Source organism: Gopherus flavomarginatus, chromosome 18, assembly GCF_025201925.1.
Source record: "Gopherus flavomarginatus isolate rGopFla2 chromosome 18, rGopFla2.mat.asm, whole genome shotgun sequence".
Taxonomy (NCBI): domain Eukaryota; kingdom Metazoa; phylum Chordata; order Testudines; family Testudinidae; genus Gopherus; species Gopherus flavomarginatus.
Window position 1 is genome coordinate 15,973,911 of NC_066634.1, and position 15,949 is coordinate 15,989,859.

Here is a 15,949-nt window from a genome sequence, read left to right on the forward strand (position 1 = left end):
CCGTCACCGAAATGCCACTGAAGACCTGGAGTGAGTGAAGGACCCACAGCTGAAGTCCACTGAAGACTCAAGCTGCCGCCAGATGAGTAAAAATTAAAAGTTAGGCTCTCTTCTTTAAGGCGTGGGGCCCTTATAGGTGCAGGCATGGGGCCCTCTTAGGTGCGGGGTCCAGTTTGGGGGAATCGGGGGAATTGACTAAAGCTGGCACTGGGGGACCCCCTGGCCTGGTGACTCCTCATTACACTGCCCGGCCTGTCAGTCAGCTAACTTGGAGCTTTGGCCTCTCCCATTGCCCCTTGGGACTGTCAGTCTCAGGGGCCTGATTCCCACTGACCCTTTCCACCTCTATTGGTGCTAGGAACTAGCCAACTGAACCCCACCACCACACACACAAGTTTTAGTAAAGGGTCAACAGTCCCTTACAAAGCCAGCCCCGTGAGGGTCACTGATGGCCAGAGAAGGCAGCACAAGCTGTTTCCATGGTGTAAGGGCAACACTTGGGACACTGAATCCTGCAATCTGAGTTCAACTCTCAATGGGACCTGTTGTTGGCTTGTGGTAAAGCCCTGGAGCTCACAGTCCTCAAACTTCCCTGTCTCTAGTTGTACAAGAGGAGTCTTTTTCCCTCCTGCTGGGTGACCTCACCCACGGGAGCCAGGTCTTTGGTCGTGATGGCCACAATGGGTTGGGCTCTAAAAATTGCCACCCAGTTGCTGATTCCTGCAGTTTGACATGGTGGTTGGGATTCTCGCTGCTTCAGCTGGTGCCACAAGTTTGGCCCCTGTGCTTCCTGCCACACTTTTCCTCTGGCCCACATGGCGCTTGAAGAAAGGAGTGCCAGGGCTGGGATAATAGTCAGGGCTTGGCAGGACGGAGGAAGAGCCCAGGCTGGAGCCCACACACCTTCCCTCCTCGGGCACCTAGAGCAGAGGCAGCCCAGCTCTGTCTACTGGATACCTCGGCAGAGTAGGTGAGTTCATGGAAATACAGTCTGGTCCCCAAAGCCTCCTCCAACCCTGCTCATCACTAGCTGTCAGGGGAGAGCTCATTCACACCTCGCTTACAAATCATCATTTGAAATTCTAAGGGTACATCTTCACTACCCGCCGTATCGGCGGGTAGCAATCGATCCCCAAAAACTCTTATATCGATTCCGTAACTCCACCAACCCGAATGGAGTTGCGGAATCGACAGGGGGAGCCATGGACATCGATCCTGCGCCGTGAGGACGGTGAGTAATTCGATCTTAGATACTTCAACTTCAGCTAAGTTATTCACGTAGCTGAAGTTGCGTATCTGAGATCGATTTCCCCCGTAGTGTAGACCAGCCCTTAGGCTGGTCAACATTGCTGAAGCCAATGCCCCGACATTGTCAGCAAACACAACAGCTGCGTGATGAAAACCTGGCTTTGTCCAGACTTTCCAAACCTATTTAACTTTCTCAAGTACAAGTATTTTCATATGTTGTACCTGCTTTTAAAGTGTGTGTTAACGTTTCAATTTCCATTCAAATTTGCAACCAATGACAAACATTGGCAGAGCTGCATGTAACTAGTTGACAACTGGGGGGCGGGGTGTTGGGGAAATTCAAGGGAGGGGGTGCACAGCTCCCTGGCTGTGGGGCGTATAGGGAATGCCCAGTTTCACTGAATTGAGTCTCCTACTGCAGCACCTCAGTAGGTTACATCAGAGAGGAGCTGCAGGGTCTAGGCAGTGGGATGCCTGTGCCTTTAAGAGCCCAGCCCTGGAAGCCCATGCTGAGAGGTGCTGGCTGTTGGAGGGGAAATAAAAAAGTCCCTCTGCTCCCTGCCCCATGTTTGCAAACACTGGAGTCTCAGCCCCCCGGGGTAACTGTTACCTCTCTGCCCCTGCCTGTGCCGGGGTTTGACCCTCTGGCAGCATCTCTCCCTGGGCTTAACTCCGGCTCCTTCCCTCGTCCCTGATTTTGCCCTTCAGCCCCTCTCCTAACTCTGCCTCCAGCTGCTTAACCCGCCCCCGACCAACCCATTTCCACCCCCTGCTCAGACCCTGGCCACCCTCTTCTCTGACTTGCTTCCCTTTTCCCCTTGTTAATCCCTGTAAAAAGTAGGGGGTGCTGGGTCCCATTCTTGGGGGGGAGGCGGGCTGGGCACCTGGCCCCTGCCTGCCCAATGCTCAAAGCACCCCCACGATCTTGCGGATGTTTGCCAAGTGCTGCAGGGTCACCTGCAGTGGGGAGAGAGACACGGTTAGGGGGTGATGTAGCCAAGGATGCCTCACCCAACACTGAGATGCAGCCACCTCTGGGGTGGGTTGCACAAGTCAGCAAATGAATTTGCAACAGGAAATGCACTGAAAGGCCAAAGCAGCTGCAGGAAGTGGAGAAAAAGCAGGAGCCCTGGATCCCAGCCCTGCCCCTCTCCGACTCTACCCCCTAACCTCCACTTTCCTCCCAGAGTTGGGGGGAGAACCTTGATCCCCAGCCTTGCTCACCCCCATATTTCGATATGACTCCATCCAATAGCTGCCTCCCCAAATTGCAGGGCAGCACCACAGGGCAGACCAGGGACCTGCCTGTTTGCACAGGATGGGCGACGCCAGTGCCCCAGGGTGCGGAGAGATGATGCTAAGGGAGAAGCAGGCAGCAGACAGCCTCCATGACAGAGAAGGAAGTTCTAGGGGGTGCCATGCTGCAAGGAGTGAGGGAGGTTGGCAGGGAATGGAAGGATCTTCCCTCACAGCAGGTGCGTCTGTTTCCCCACCGCAATTCCTTCCCAGCCCAACCCCGGCCCAGGCTAATCCCGGCCCAGCTACCAGGGTTAAATTTGGCCTGGATTTCCCAGCTGTTGGTGGAGGGGAATGGGGCTGGGGAGCATGAGTATCTACTCCCCCTTCCCCAGACACAGTTGCATGGGAACTGACCAAAGGAGCCTGCAGCACTGCTGCCTAGAGGAAACTGAGGCATCAGTCAGTGACAGACACATCATGGCTGTCCTCATCCTCATCCTTTTTCCATATACAACCTGGCGAGGGGAAGGGGGTAAGCTCAGGGCAGTTACACAGTTAACCTGTGGAACTCCTTGCCAGAGGATGTTGTGAAGGCCAAGACTATAACAGCGTTCAAAAAAGAACTAGATAAGTTTATGGTGGATAGGTCCATCAAGGGCTATTAGCCAGGGTGGGCAGGGATGGTGCCTGTAGCCTGTTTGCCAGAAGCTGGGAATGGGCGGCAGGGGATGGATCACTTGATGATTCCCTGCTCTGTTCATTCTGTCAAAGTTAGAATCAGGACTCACAATTTGTCAGACCACTCTGTTTTATTAGCACAGCGCTCTGCCAATAACATTCAGAATATGTGAGCGGCCATGCAAGGCCAAAACAGTCTTATTTATACAGATAAAAGAGCGGGAATCAGACAAAGGAACAAAGAAAGCAAAACTGTAAAATTCACCTGGGGCACAGCATGCATATCCTACTTCCTTACTAACTCTTTATGGATCTGAGGCTAATACTTCACCAATTGCCCTTAAATGGTGCAATTGTTCTATGTGAATGTCTGTATTCCTGACACCTGGATTGCAGCATTCCAACAGTTTTTCTTAAAGGTACAGACAACATTTCTTTAATCCTTTCTATTTTTCACAATATAATTCATTCTACTTTCACAATCCCTCCTTTTGGTCAAGCGCACGCCATGACCAACAATTACTGGGTTCACAAATTAACCGTTTCTTATTTTTTGTTCATCAGTGATATTCAAAATCATCATATTAGCACTCTGTTTTGGGGCAGCCATCTGGGTGACACAATTCTGGATACAACAGATTAACTGAAAGCATACAAAAATCACTAAGATTTCAAACAGGATAGTTCGGGCTCCCTGAAACAACCAGTTTCCTATGCCAGAGAATTGAACAGGTTACTTAGCCACTTCCATAAAGAACTCAGCTCTTCATGAGGAAGATATGCGATTTGTTCTAAGTGGCTGTAGCGATCTATTACCTTATTGGTATTGTATAAACATACAACATTGTTTTCCAGTGAGAGCACAGGTCCCTCCTTTGGCCGTGAGCACTATGTCCAATGCCTGACGGTTCTGGAGGGCCACCTGTCCGATCGCCTCTGTTTCCTTGGCCAGGGCTCTTAAACTTTCTCTGGTTTTATTTGCCATTATTTAACTACTTAGGAGCCTTTTTGCCTGGTGTATTGCTCCCCCAAGTGGGGTAAAGGAACTGCCAATAGCCTCTTCCCAGGTGTCATTACTGTTCCATATTGTGTTTAAACAGACAAGGTCCTCCAGTGAGGTCTGGGGAATTGAGTGGGATAGCCAGGACAGGAACACCAGTTTGAGAGTGGGCTGGGATGTGGCTGCAGACCCAGCATTTAGATATAATAAGGATCTGAGCTATCCACACTTGCTGCTGGATAAAAGAATTGTCATTGTGTGCACCCCAGACCTTAAGATACCAGCAGCCGAGGAACAGGCGCTACCAGAGCTGCATGTTGGAGGCAAGGCCCTTCTGGTTCTGACAACCTCAACTGAGGGAACTGCACTCACAGTTTTATGTCCACCAGGCAGCAGGCGCTTGGCTCACTACTGCTTCTTCTTGGGCCTTGCTTTATGTAGTCATCTGCTTCTGGCAACCCTTACGAGAGCGTAGATTGTAAGGTATTGCAGGCTGTTCCTCTACGTCTTCTTCTGGAGTCAAAAAAATTGACTCTGCGTGGTCCTGAGGTGGTGATTGGTTCACTGGGGTCTGTGCATTCTTACACTGCGAAGCATGTATCCACTCTGAGATGCCAGACAGTTTAACAGCCGTCCCTTGACTCTGGCTGTAACAATGGCCTTCACACCTTATCTTTTCCTGATGCATACATTCCTCATTCACACAAATAGATTTGAGAATACAAACAGTAGTATTTTATATAGAACAAAAAAAGCATTGCAAATTAAACCTTGCTAAGTTTTACAATTGATAACTAAGACAATTTACATTGAGACCCAGGCCTTCAATGTTTCTCTAATTTACTTAACACAGACACAATAGAGAATCCTGTCTCTTACTACCTAAATCTTAAAACAAAGAGTTAGAGAGGGCCCAATTTGTAATGCATATGGGAAAACAGAATCCTATAGTCCCAGGGGGTCATTTCTTTCTGCTATTTAAAAATAGTGACTAGCAGGATGAAATCAAATTATACTTTAATTCTTATGGGATATTATAAAATCCTGCTCCTACATATCCCCCTTTTGACACTAAGATTATTAATCGCCAGTGTCACTTCTTATTTAGTCCACGTAATAGAAAATACTGGGAGGTGATTTGGGCCTGTGGCTTTAGCTTTACATACATTTGTTTTATCCACCAGCACATTTTAAACATTTCAATTAAACACATACAATGTAAAACCAAAAACAATTAGGGTAGTAATATTAGTATGCCAGTAGTTGTGGGAGACCATGCAGAAAATGTTATACCAATGGTAAGCTGTTATGCTTTTATGCAGTGGCAATTTTTAACATGTCCCCATTTGCGTGTATAATATGAACAGTTCAGTTTTCCACATTTTTGTTTTTTTTTTTTAGGAGCCATGTTACCTTTTTACCTTTTAACAGATGATTGGTAACTGTTTGCCATTTAATGCCAAGGTTGATAGAGAACTCAGCTAAATCAGTGCTTACAGTAAGCGGAGACTCTTTTGTTGTTGTTGTGGCAAATAGTAAATGTGATTATTGGTAAACACAGTACTTACATTACATTTACATTTGTCTTCTGGTGGGTTGCTAGCACTTTTTAAACACTTTTCCCCAAGAATTAACACATACACATAGTCCATTATACAGTACTTTGGATTATCTGAAAGACAAAAAGAACAGTTTTCTACCCCTTTTGGGGTGGCATTGATTATTGCTTAAAGATTTCATTCTTTTACAAATACCCTTCCTGACTGCAGGCAAAACAGAGGAATTACCCCCATATTTTCCTGTGTGGTTTGTTTTTTTTTTTTTTTTTTTTTTTTAAGGCAGGCCAGGTTTTAATGGCTTCTACATTTTAAGGGTTATGCAAAAATTATTTCACTGTTTAGTTATTAAATTCATGAGGCGGTGTACCTCAAGTTTTGCCTCTTATATAGCAGACCAAGTTTGTAATGTTTTCCCTGCTGTGTTAAGCTTTAAGTTTATTCACAGGTAATAGCTGAGAAGCATCATTACCATATTACTTTAAAGGATTTTTCCAAAAATCATACACACTACAAGTTGTTACAGGGGTACTCACTAACATTAAAGTTATTTTAATGTTTAATATTAACAGTAACATTAGCATCAAATTAATTAAAGGTATCTTGTTATACCATGCCTTTTATGTAGGCAGTTTGTTTGCTGACCAGGTATGTTCTTTATTTGCAGCTTCATTTGTGCTGGCAGTTTTCACCTTTCTTTATCAGTTAGGTAATTTGCATCAACACAGGCTAGGCTTTTGGATTCAAAGCCATCAGCAGAGCTCAGAGGCTCTGTTTTAACACACAGGGATCTGAAAAAGAAAACACAGCCTATTGCGGCTCTTTTTGGAGCCCTAATAGGATTTTAATTCAGCAGCATGTTTCATTTGCATTTTTTTTTTATCCCTTTCTACAATATACGCTGCACATGTCCTACGGAAAATGCACATTCTTTCTATACTATAACTTTTCAAAAACATTAGCCATATTAATTTTTACATAAGGTATAACTTTGTTTTGTTTTTACAGAGTTTTCATGTACTTTTATTAAAGTGACAGTCTGATTACACATAGTCATTTTAAGGCTCAGTGTTTTTAACATTGCTTCTTTTTGTTTTGTGCACCTCACCTCTGCTGTTGCTTCAGAGGGTCACTGTTAACTTCTTATTCTGTCATTACAGCTCTTATCTGCTATTGTTACAAAAAAACAAACCAAACAAACAAAAAGACTCCAGAATCTCTACCTATTCTCCTGATTCTGACTGCCCTATTGCAGCCATGACTTGGTCTTTATTTAAAAACATTTTAATTTTTGTAAAGAATCAAGTTACCCCTTAAGGGTTAAATGCTAAATCCCAAAGCCAAACAACACTAATTACCTGTGTCTTGCAAAAAGGTCTGTCAGTTTTGCAACTTTGAATCAAAGAGTCAAATGAATTTTTAGTGGCATTAAAAACAAAAACAAAATCAATTTATCTTACACCTACAAAACAGTAGTTTTACAAACCAGATGTGTTGGTTTAGATTCTTAGAACTTTACATACACAGACAAATAGATACATACACATTTTCTTTCCTTAACATTTTTTTTTACACTGCTTTGTTTTTGCATAGCTGTATATATATAAGGATTATTTACAGGCACTCTTCTGGAAAAGGGCCCATTTTCCCTTCAGAATGTCTGCAAAGAAACCAAGAATTCTCTCTCTTTAACATGGTCCTTTTTAACATTTTCCACAAAGTTTAACTGCTTAATTCTCTCCAGCCTCTATAGTTAACTTTTCACTCTCTTTTCTTAAATCACTTGTTTATGTTCCAAAATGACACCTTTATCACCTTAGATTTCACCCTTTTAAGTATTGTTCCAGGGGTTCATGCCTGCACTTACTACTTTTTTTTTACTCCTGACACTATTCCCTTAGGGCTTTCAACCTGTTTCTTTTCTGTTGCTTGCCTGCTTGTCTGGGCCCGATCCTGCTTTTTTTCAATGAACCGTTTGTGAATGATATTGTGGTCATTTCACAATTTTGAAAGAAAAGTTCAAGGAAAGGGACCAGGAAGGGTGGGGGCTAGTTGAGGAGCTCCCCCCGCCCCGAGCCTTGCTGAATTGGTAGTGGGACACTATAAAGAATCAGTTTCTGAGGCAGACAACAAAGAGGAACAGAACAACGGACTTTTTGTCCTTTTTACAATGAGATGGGAGTATGAAGGGTTTGGATCGATCCGGGGTTTGGAGAACGGGGTAAAGGGGAGCGCTCGGTCTAGTGGTGGGAGAGGAGGCTTTTAATAAAGCTTTTAACTTATTATTTGAATAAGTGAGAGAGGCCAGTTTTGATTTTGTCCACCTATGATTTGCCTCTTCCCACTACTGCATGAAACAATTAACCTCTCCTTTAGCCAATTTAGTTTTAGGTTGGCCGAGTTTGTCCTTTAAGACGTCCACTCAGTCTTTGTTCCAAGATTTTAACAGTGGCCACTGAGTTTTGGGATCCCCCTGAGTTAGCCTAGACCATTTTCCCAGAAATTTACAGGAGTCTTGACCCTTTTTACAGGAGTCTGGACCCATCCTAAATACATAAAATGAGCCGGCGTTCATTTAGGGAACTGTCCCGACTTAGACGTCTGGTTACCAGTACAGGAGGACTTTCACACACCAATCACACAAGAAGGAAATTCAGGTTCGTCAGAGCGATGCCTGCTGCAACACATAAAAGGAGCCCACAGGCTACTGCCTCAATTGCCCTTGCTTTCACACTAAGGGTTTTACCCAAGGTGTGGTGCGGCTGCAATTGTGCAGATTTCACTCACTCAGACCGCGGGGACAGGACCCCTTGGTCGGCCGATCCCCAGACAGAGACGGCACCCAGACTCAAACACTCCACAAGAGGACAGATAGACACAGAGACAGGACAGTCCTCAGTCCGGACAAAACACAGAAATAATTACCTGACCAGATTCCTGATGTCAGATCCCGGGATCCCTACCAGAACAGAGTGGGAACCAACAGGTTCGATGGCGTAGACCTCACTGTGGCTGGTGCGCCTTTCCGCTCTAGTGGGGGACCGCTTGGGCCAAATGCCCAGGTGCCGGCTGCCACGGTCATCCCACAAAAACAGTCAGGAATCACACAGCCCCAGTGAAGACGTTTGCCATCTCGGTGGAACCTCCAAATTGTCAAAGTTAGAATCAGGACTCACAATTTGTCAGACCACTCTGTTTTATTAGCACAGCGCTCTGCCAATAACATTCAGAATATGTGAGCGGCCATGCAAGGCCAAAAACAGTCTTATTTATACAGATAAAAGAGCGGGAATCAGACAAAGGAACAAAGAAAGCAAAACTGTAAAATTCACCTGGGGCACAGCATGCATATCCTACTTCCTTACTAACTCTTTATGGATCTGAGGGCTAATACTTCACCAATTGCCCTTAAATGGTGCAATTGTTCTATGTGAATGTCTGTATTCCTGACACCTGGATTGCAGCATTCCAACAGTTTTGCTTAAAGGTACAGACAACATTTCTTTAATCCTTTCTATTTCACAATATAATTCATTCTACTTTCACAATTTCCCTCTGGGGCACCTGGCACTGGCCACTGTCAGAAGACAGGAGGATACTGGGCTAGGTGGACTTTGCGTCTGAACCAGTCTGGCCGCTCTTATGTCTCCCTTGGCGCAGCAGTGACACCCAGTGGGCAGTCAGAGTAATGCACAGAAGGTGTTTTCCTTGGCGCAGCAGTGACCCCCCAGTGGCCAATCAGGGTAACACACAGAGCATGTTTCCCTTGGAGCAGCAGTGACACCTCGTGGTCATTCAGGGTAATGCACAGAAAGAGTTTCCATTGATAGAGCAATGACACCCAGCGGTCAGGTGGTGTAATGCACAGCGTGTGTCTGCCTTCTAGGAGCAGTGACACCCACGGACCAGTCACGGTAAGGCACAGAGTGTATTTCTCACCAAACTGGGTAATGCACAGAGCATGTTTCCCATGGAGCAGCAGTGACACCCAGTGACCAGCAGGAGTGGCATCAGACTCTTCTCGTTTGGTGGGAGACTGAGGTGGGTAGACAAAAAAAATTGGGGGGCTGTGCCCCCCATCACCTGGCCTCTTCCATGCCTCTGCTCCTTCTGAGTTAAAGGCCAGGTTCATCTCCTCTCCACGGGTCAGGGTTTACAGCAATACAACCTTTATTAAAATAAAATAGTGAACAGTTTACTTTCAATAAGCTAAATCTGTCCAAATTTTAGTATTAAATCCAAAGTTCTTAAAGATCCCATCAACAACCAAAACCTAAATGAAAATTTGAAACCAAAAACAATGCTTAATTTAAAACCCAAACATTAAGAAAAACTTTGTTTTTAAAAATAAAAACTAACAAATGCCATAAATTAATAATTTCAAGGTTTTATCAAAAAGGTGTGCTACAGCAGGATGATAAAATAACATCAAATAAATAAGCCTGAACTCTAAACCTCCTATAAAGGAATTGAATCCTTGAATACTGGCCAAATCTGTATAAAATATGCAGAAGTATGTCAAAACTGGTGTTGCAGGTCAGCCATTCGAATCCAGCAAATGTCAATTAAAATCTCCATTCCAACTTAAAAAACCAAAACAACCCAATAAACCAAAACAGTCACCGCCTGAAACAAACCTACACAGAAGCAAAATTAAACCTGTGCCAACATTGGAACAGATAATGTAAATGTCTAATTCTAACTTCTTGTTTCTTGCAGGAGGAAAGTGTTTTGCACCCCAGTAACCAGGCTATCACTGCAGCTTTCCTTTCACGAAATAAGATTTTTACCAAATATAAATTGCCCTCAAATTTCTCTAAGAGAAATTGAAATTGTATCTTTGCACTAATATCCCAAGTGTGCAAGTCCATCCCCTCAGAGCAGCCCCACACCCTGAGCCCAGGGGAGAATCCCATCTAGTTTGGGCATTTGTAACCCTGGGGCCTGAAGCTGATGAGAGAAAGGGAAGTGAGCCATCTTGGAGCTTTCCTATACCACCTGCTGGGAGCACAGGGAATTGACTGAGCGACGTCCTGGCTGATTTTGACCTTGTTCTCCACCAGCAGGCTCCACTGGAGAGCTCGGGAGTGACATGACCATGGGAGCACCCTATGTACATATTAAAATCTGGCATTTGGGGGCCATTGGGGTGAAATGTGGGTACTTTTGGGGTTGGGTCCCACATGCGAAGGGATGTGGACAATTTGGAGAGGGTCCAGCGGCGGGCAATAGAAATGATTAGGAGGCTGGGGCACATGACTTACGAGACCCTACAGGCCATATCCTGTATGTTAAGCTAAGGCAAGGTTAGCATATCTATATTGTGACCTTTTACTAAGGCACGTCCAGATTAGGAATTAAAATAGATTTTAGATACGCAACTTCAGCTACGGGAATAACGTACTGAAGTCGAATTTCTAATATCGAGGTACTCACCAGTCTGGACGGCGCGGCATCGATGTCCGCGGCTCTCCACGTCGATTCCGGAAATTGATGGAGTTCCGGAATCGATGTAAGCGCGCTCGGGGATCGATACACCGCGTCCAGACTAGACTGATATATCGATCCCCGAGCAATCGATTTTAACTGCCGGGGGTTAGTCTGGACCTAAGAAAGCAAAGTTGACCTGTATCTTGTTACTTAAATAGATAAGTACTCACGCCTGTCTAAGACTTTTACTTAGACCAATCGACAATGGAGAATGGCATAGAGTTTTTTTTTTTCAGTATTCTACCCACAGACTTAACAGGTACAACACAAGGGAACTTATGTGCATATGTACATGTCATCAACATGCACAAACATACTAGCCTGTGAAGTAAGCGTACCCTAACGTTTTGTGGGTGAGGAATGAAATTTGGACATAGGAGGAAGGATTTCCGGTGCTTGTGCCCTATAAAAGAGGTAACCCACCTCACTAGAGCACTTCACTCTATCATTCTGACTTACTTCCTCCACTCTCTCTCTATGTGCTAGCAGTAGGCTGTACTTGTTCTTAAACTTTAAGTTTCAAGGGAACTAGGCTAAGCTCCATTTCCGTAAGTTTTATTCTTTGTTTATTAGGTTTTGATTTTAAGTTTAACTTAGTCAAGTAAACCCTAAGTAACAGTAGCTTTTTCTAAGCGCTGCATCTTTCACTCAAGAATTGAGAAACCTGAACTGCAAGGCTGGTTCTGTGTCTCTTACCACCATGTTATCAAGGAAGTGTGGTAAGAGACATTAACCAAAAGTTTGTTGCATATAATGCCCTATGTATCTATTGAATAGCAGTAAAGCAACTGTAACTTTGTAACTCAATTAAATTAAATAAAATGTAAGCTAATAAATTAAATTTTCATCATATTATCCAAATTAATATTATTAGTACACCCTAAATCAGGGTACATGGGACAGAGAGTTGGAGTGCAGGTGGATGAGGGCACTGGCCCTGGGAGTGCAGGCTCTAGGGTGGGGTTAGAATGAGAGGTTCAGGGTGCAGTAGAGGGCACGGGGTTAGGGCAGAGAATTGGGCTGTCAGGGCTCTGGAACAAGACCAGGAAAAAGAGAATTGAGGTGAAAGAGGGAGATCAGGCTAGAGCAGAAAGTGGTGGGGGAAAAAGAAGTTTGAGCTGTAGGTGGGAAGAAAAAACTCAACCCCCCTCTTATCAGGGCATCTAAGAACTAGATGAAAGACATCTCTCCCCCACTGCAATAGCAACTCCAGTGGACCTGGGCTGAGGGGAGAACTCCTCTCCCAGCAGCTCCAGCTGGTTTGGGCTACAGACATCTTGCCTCCACAGATCTGGTGTTCTTGGGCTGGGACAGGGGAGGGGCTCCTCTCCTCTCCATTTGGGACATGGCGGGATGACAGATGTGACAGAGCTTTACGGGAAATCATTATTTGCCTGATTCATGTGCCAGTCCTAGTCTCTGCTGACCCAAACAAGCCATTTATCCTGCATGCTGATGCCAGTTTGGAGGGTTTGGGAGCAGTCTCGTACCAGGAAGTGGAAGGCAAATGTAAATCTGTAGCCTTTGCCAGCTGAGCACTGTCTGATAGCGAAACTTGCTATCCCATCCACCAGCTGCAGTTCTTGGGCTTGAAATGGGCCATCACTGAGAACTTTGGAGACTACTTGTGTGGTGCTCAGTTTCAGGTATGGACAGAGAACAATCCACTGACTTATGTGTTAACAAGGGCTAAGCTTGATGCTGCAGGGCAGAGATGGGTGGCTACGTTTGCTAGCTGTGACTTCAGCATTCAATACCAATGATTTGGTATAATAGGGAGTGTGATTTACCAGGCACACCAATTCTTGGTTGTGGGGAGGATGTAAGCAGGGTCAGAATGAACTCTACCCTGACATCTGTTGGTGATGTGTTGTAAAAGTCTTTTGTTGCTGATGTGCATGGTCACACCCACCCCGCATTGCATGATGGGGGTGCTTGTCCAAATGGTCATTTCGGCTGCTGTGAGATCCCCAATCTCTTTCTTATTAGGGCAGGAGTAATAAAGTGTAGTTATCCTGGTGATATGAATCAAGGACAGTAGAACGGTCCTTAGCAGTTCATGCTTTTGAGAGTCACCCGAACCTACATATATCTCATTAGGCAAGGGACATGGGTTCCAAAGCATAGTGAAATAAAAAAGGTTGAAAATGAATATTTAAATTTGGTACTATGGGTCTTTTTTGAAGTCTGTATCTGCAGATTTTATGGCTTTTTTTCTTTTCTAGTTTAAAAATAAAGTTCTTCGTAGTTGTATTACAAATTCATTTCTATGCTACAGAGCTAAGATCACTAATAGTTAAGTATAAATTTTAGATGTACTTGGAGTGGGGGGTTCTGATCTCACTTACACACTGAAAGTTGTAAGCAACTTCACAGGTATGTAAAATGCTCTTTTCCATTCTGACTTCATGGAAATTTTGCAGGTTGGACTCAGGGAATGCAGCTGGGGCGCAGGACTGTTGTGGCACATGCCCCATTTCTGCAACCAACATTTGCTACCTCACTCCATAATGCCACACACAGAGCGACCTTTTACCTTTCAGAACCAGAATATATCACAGAAGAGATCTAATAGCATAAGCTTAAGGTGAGGGACTGTAGCACTAACAGCAATTTTAAGAGATTCAAAAATGTCTCTGTCTTTACACACCAGGAACAGCAAATAGGAAATCAACTGAAACAACCCCAGACAACTAAACACTCATTCTTACCTCCCACATGCTTTTGGCATTTGGAACCCATACCCCTTAATGGTGAGTACTTTTCAGGTGAGGGTGAAGCTGAAGGCTTAACTGAAAACAGTTTAAGAAGTGCTCCCGTCTCTGGCACTCAGCTATCCAGCTCTCAATGGGGTCCAAACCCCAAATAGATCCCTTTTATCCTGTAGAAGCTGTAATATCCTGTGACCAGGACAGCTGCCTAGCAGACTGCGCATCTGCCTGCCAGCGTGAGAGCGCATAAGGTGCTAATCCAGATAGTGGTGGCTGAGTGGCAGTGGTCATGAAAAACCAGCAGAATGGTGCAGCAAAAGTGTGCTGGGCCCATAACCCAGAGATTAATGGATCAAAGCCATCCTCTGCTACATGTGTGCTTGCTTCTTTTCCCTCAGGGCCTTCCAGCAAGGCAGTGACCAGCAGAGCACCAAGAGCCTAGGCCATGAGGCTACCTGGACTGAAGGCAAGAGGCAGGCCTGGGTATGGCGAGGGCCTCCTGTCATGGAATGAGGCTGCAGTACTTCCTGGTCCCCTTTTCCCACCCACACTGGCAGGCAGCGTGTGCTGTGGGAGAACAGGAAGGAGGCTCTCGGGACACCAGGCAGTGCTGTGTGTGTGGCTGTCAGGGGAAAGAGCCTAGGCTCCTGACTCAAACTGCCATTGACTGGCGTGGCTCTGCACACCGTCAGCCAGGGCAGGCCAGGCTGCGGACGTGACTCAGGCGTGAGCAGCATGGCCGTCCTTTCCTGACAAGGCGTGAGGCAGGCCAAGAGCTTCGCACAGCTACAGGGAAGTGGGAGGGAGGCATCTTTGAGCCGGCATGTCTCGTCTGCTTCTCCTTTGCCACTTGGGCGGAGGCGGGGAGAGAGTGAAATGTTCCTGGCCGAAAGTTTTTGTGCTCGGCCTTGAGGATTAAACCTGAGCCTCTGGAACAGCTGCTGGGAGATGGGTTTCTGAATGACATCCAGCCCGGTCTTCGGGTCACTAGCTGAACGCACTGAGGCCAAGAGGCAGCAAAATGGGACCTTTGAGGCTCTCCGCAGGCAGGGCCAGCTTTAGGAAGTGCGGGGCCCAATTCGAACATATTCAGCGGGGCCCCGGCAGGGATGACTAAAAAAAAACTCATGTAAATAAAAGCCTTTCATTTCTTAGCAGCCGGTTCCCTGTAAAAAGTTCTGATTTAAGGGATGTGCCACAGTATGTATTTTTTGTACCAATAGGATTACCATACATCCATATTTTTAAAAATTTCTCCCAGATGGTCTATTTAAGAACCAAAAAGCTGGACATGTCCAGGAGAATACGGATGTATGTTAACCCTACCTAAAATTCTTTTTTAAAAAGATGGGCCTGAACTAAAAATGAGTTCCGTTTCACATGTGTGGGTCCCCGCCACTCCCTGGGGGTGTGCTAGGGTGACCAGATGTCCCGATTTTATAGGGACAGTCCCGATTTGGGGGGTCTTTTGCTTATATAGGATCCTATTACCCCCCACCCTGTTCCAATTTTTCACACTTGCTGTCTGGTCACGCTAAGGTGTGCACATGTGTGGGTCACAGCTGTTCACTGCCCCTCTCATTGCAGCGTGTGTGCAGGGTTACTGCCCTGGGAACTGCAGGGCACCAGTGGACATGGGGCTGGCTGGAGGCAGGGCAGGGGCTGACTGGAGGTAGGGTCTGGCTGCAAGCAGGGCAAGGTGTGCGGGGCTGGCTGCAGACAGGACAGGGGGTGCAGGACTGGCTGCAAATGGGCTGGCTGCGGGCAGAGGCAGGGTGTGTGGGACTGGCTGCTGACAGGGGCTGGCAGCAGGCAGGGGGATGTGGGGTGGAGTGGGCTGGTTGGCTTCAGGCAGGGCCTCAGGGGAGTGCGCAGGGGTTGGCAGGCCTGGAGACAGAGGAGTGTGGGACTGGCTGGCTTAAGGCAGGGGAGTGCGGCAAGGGTTGACTGGAGACAGGGCACGGGGTGCGGGGCTGGTGCAGGCAGGGCAGCAGGGGCTGGCTGTGGGCAGGGGTGCGGGTACAGGG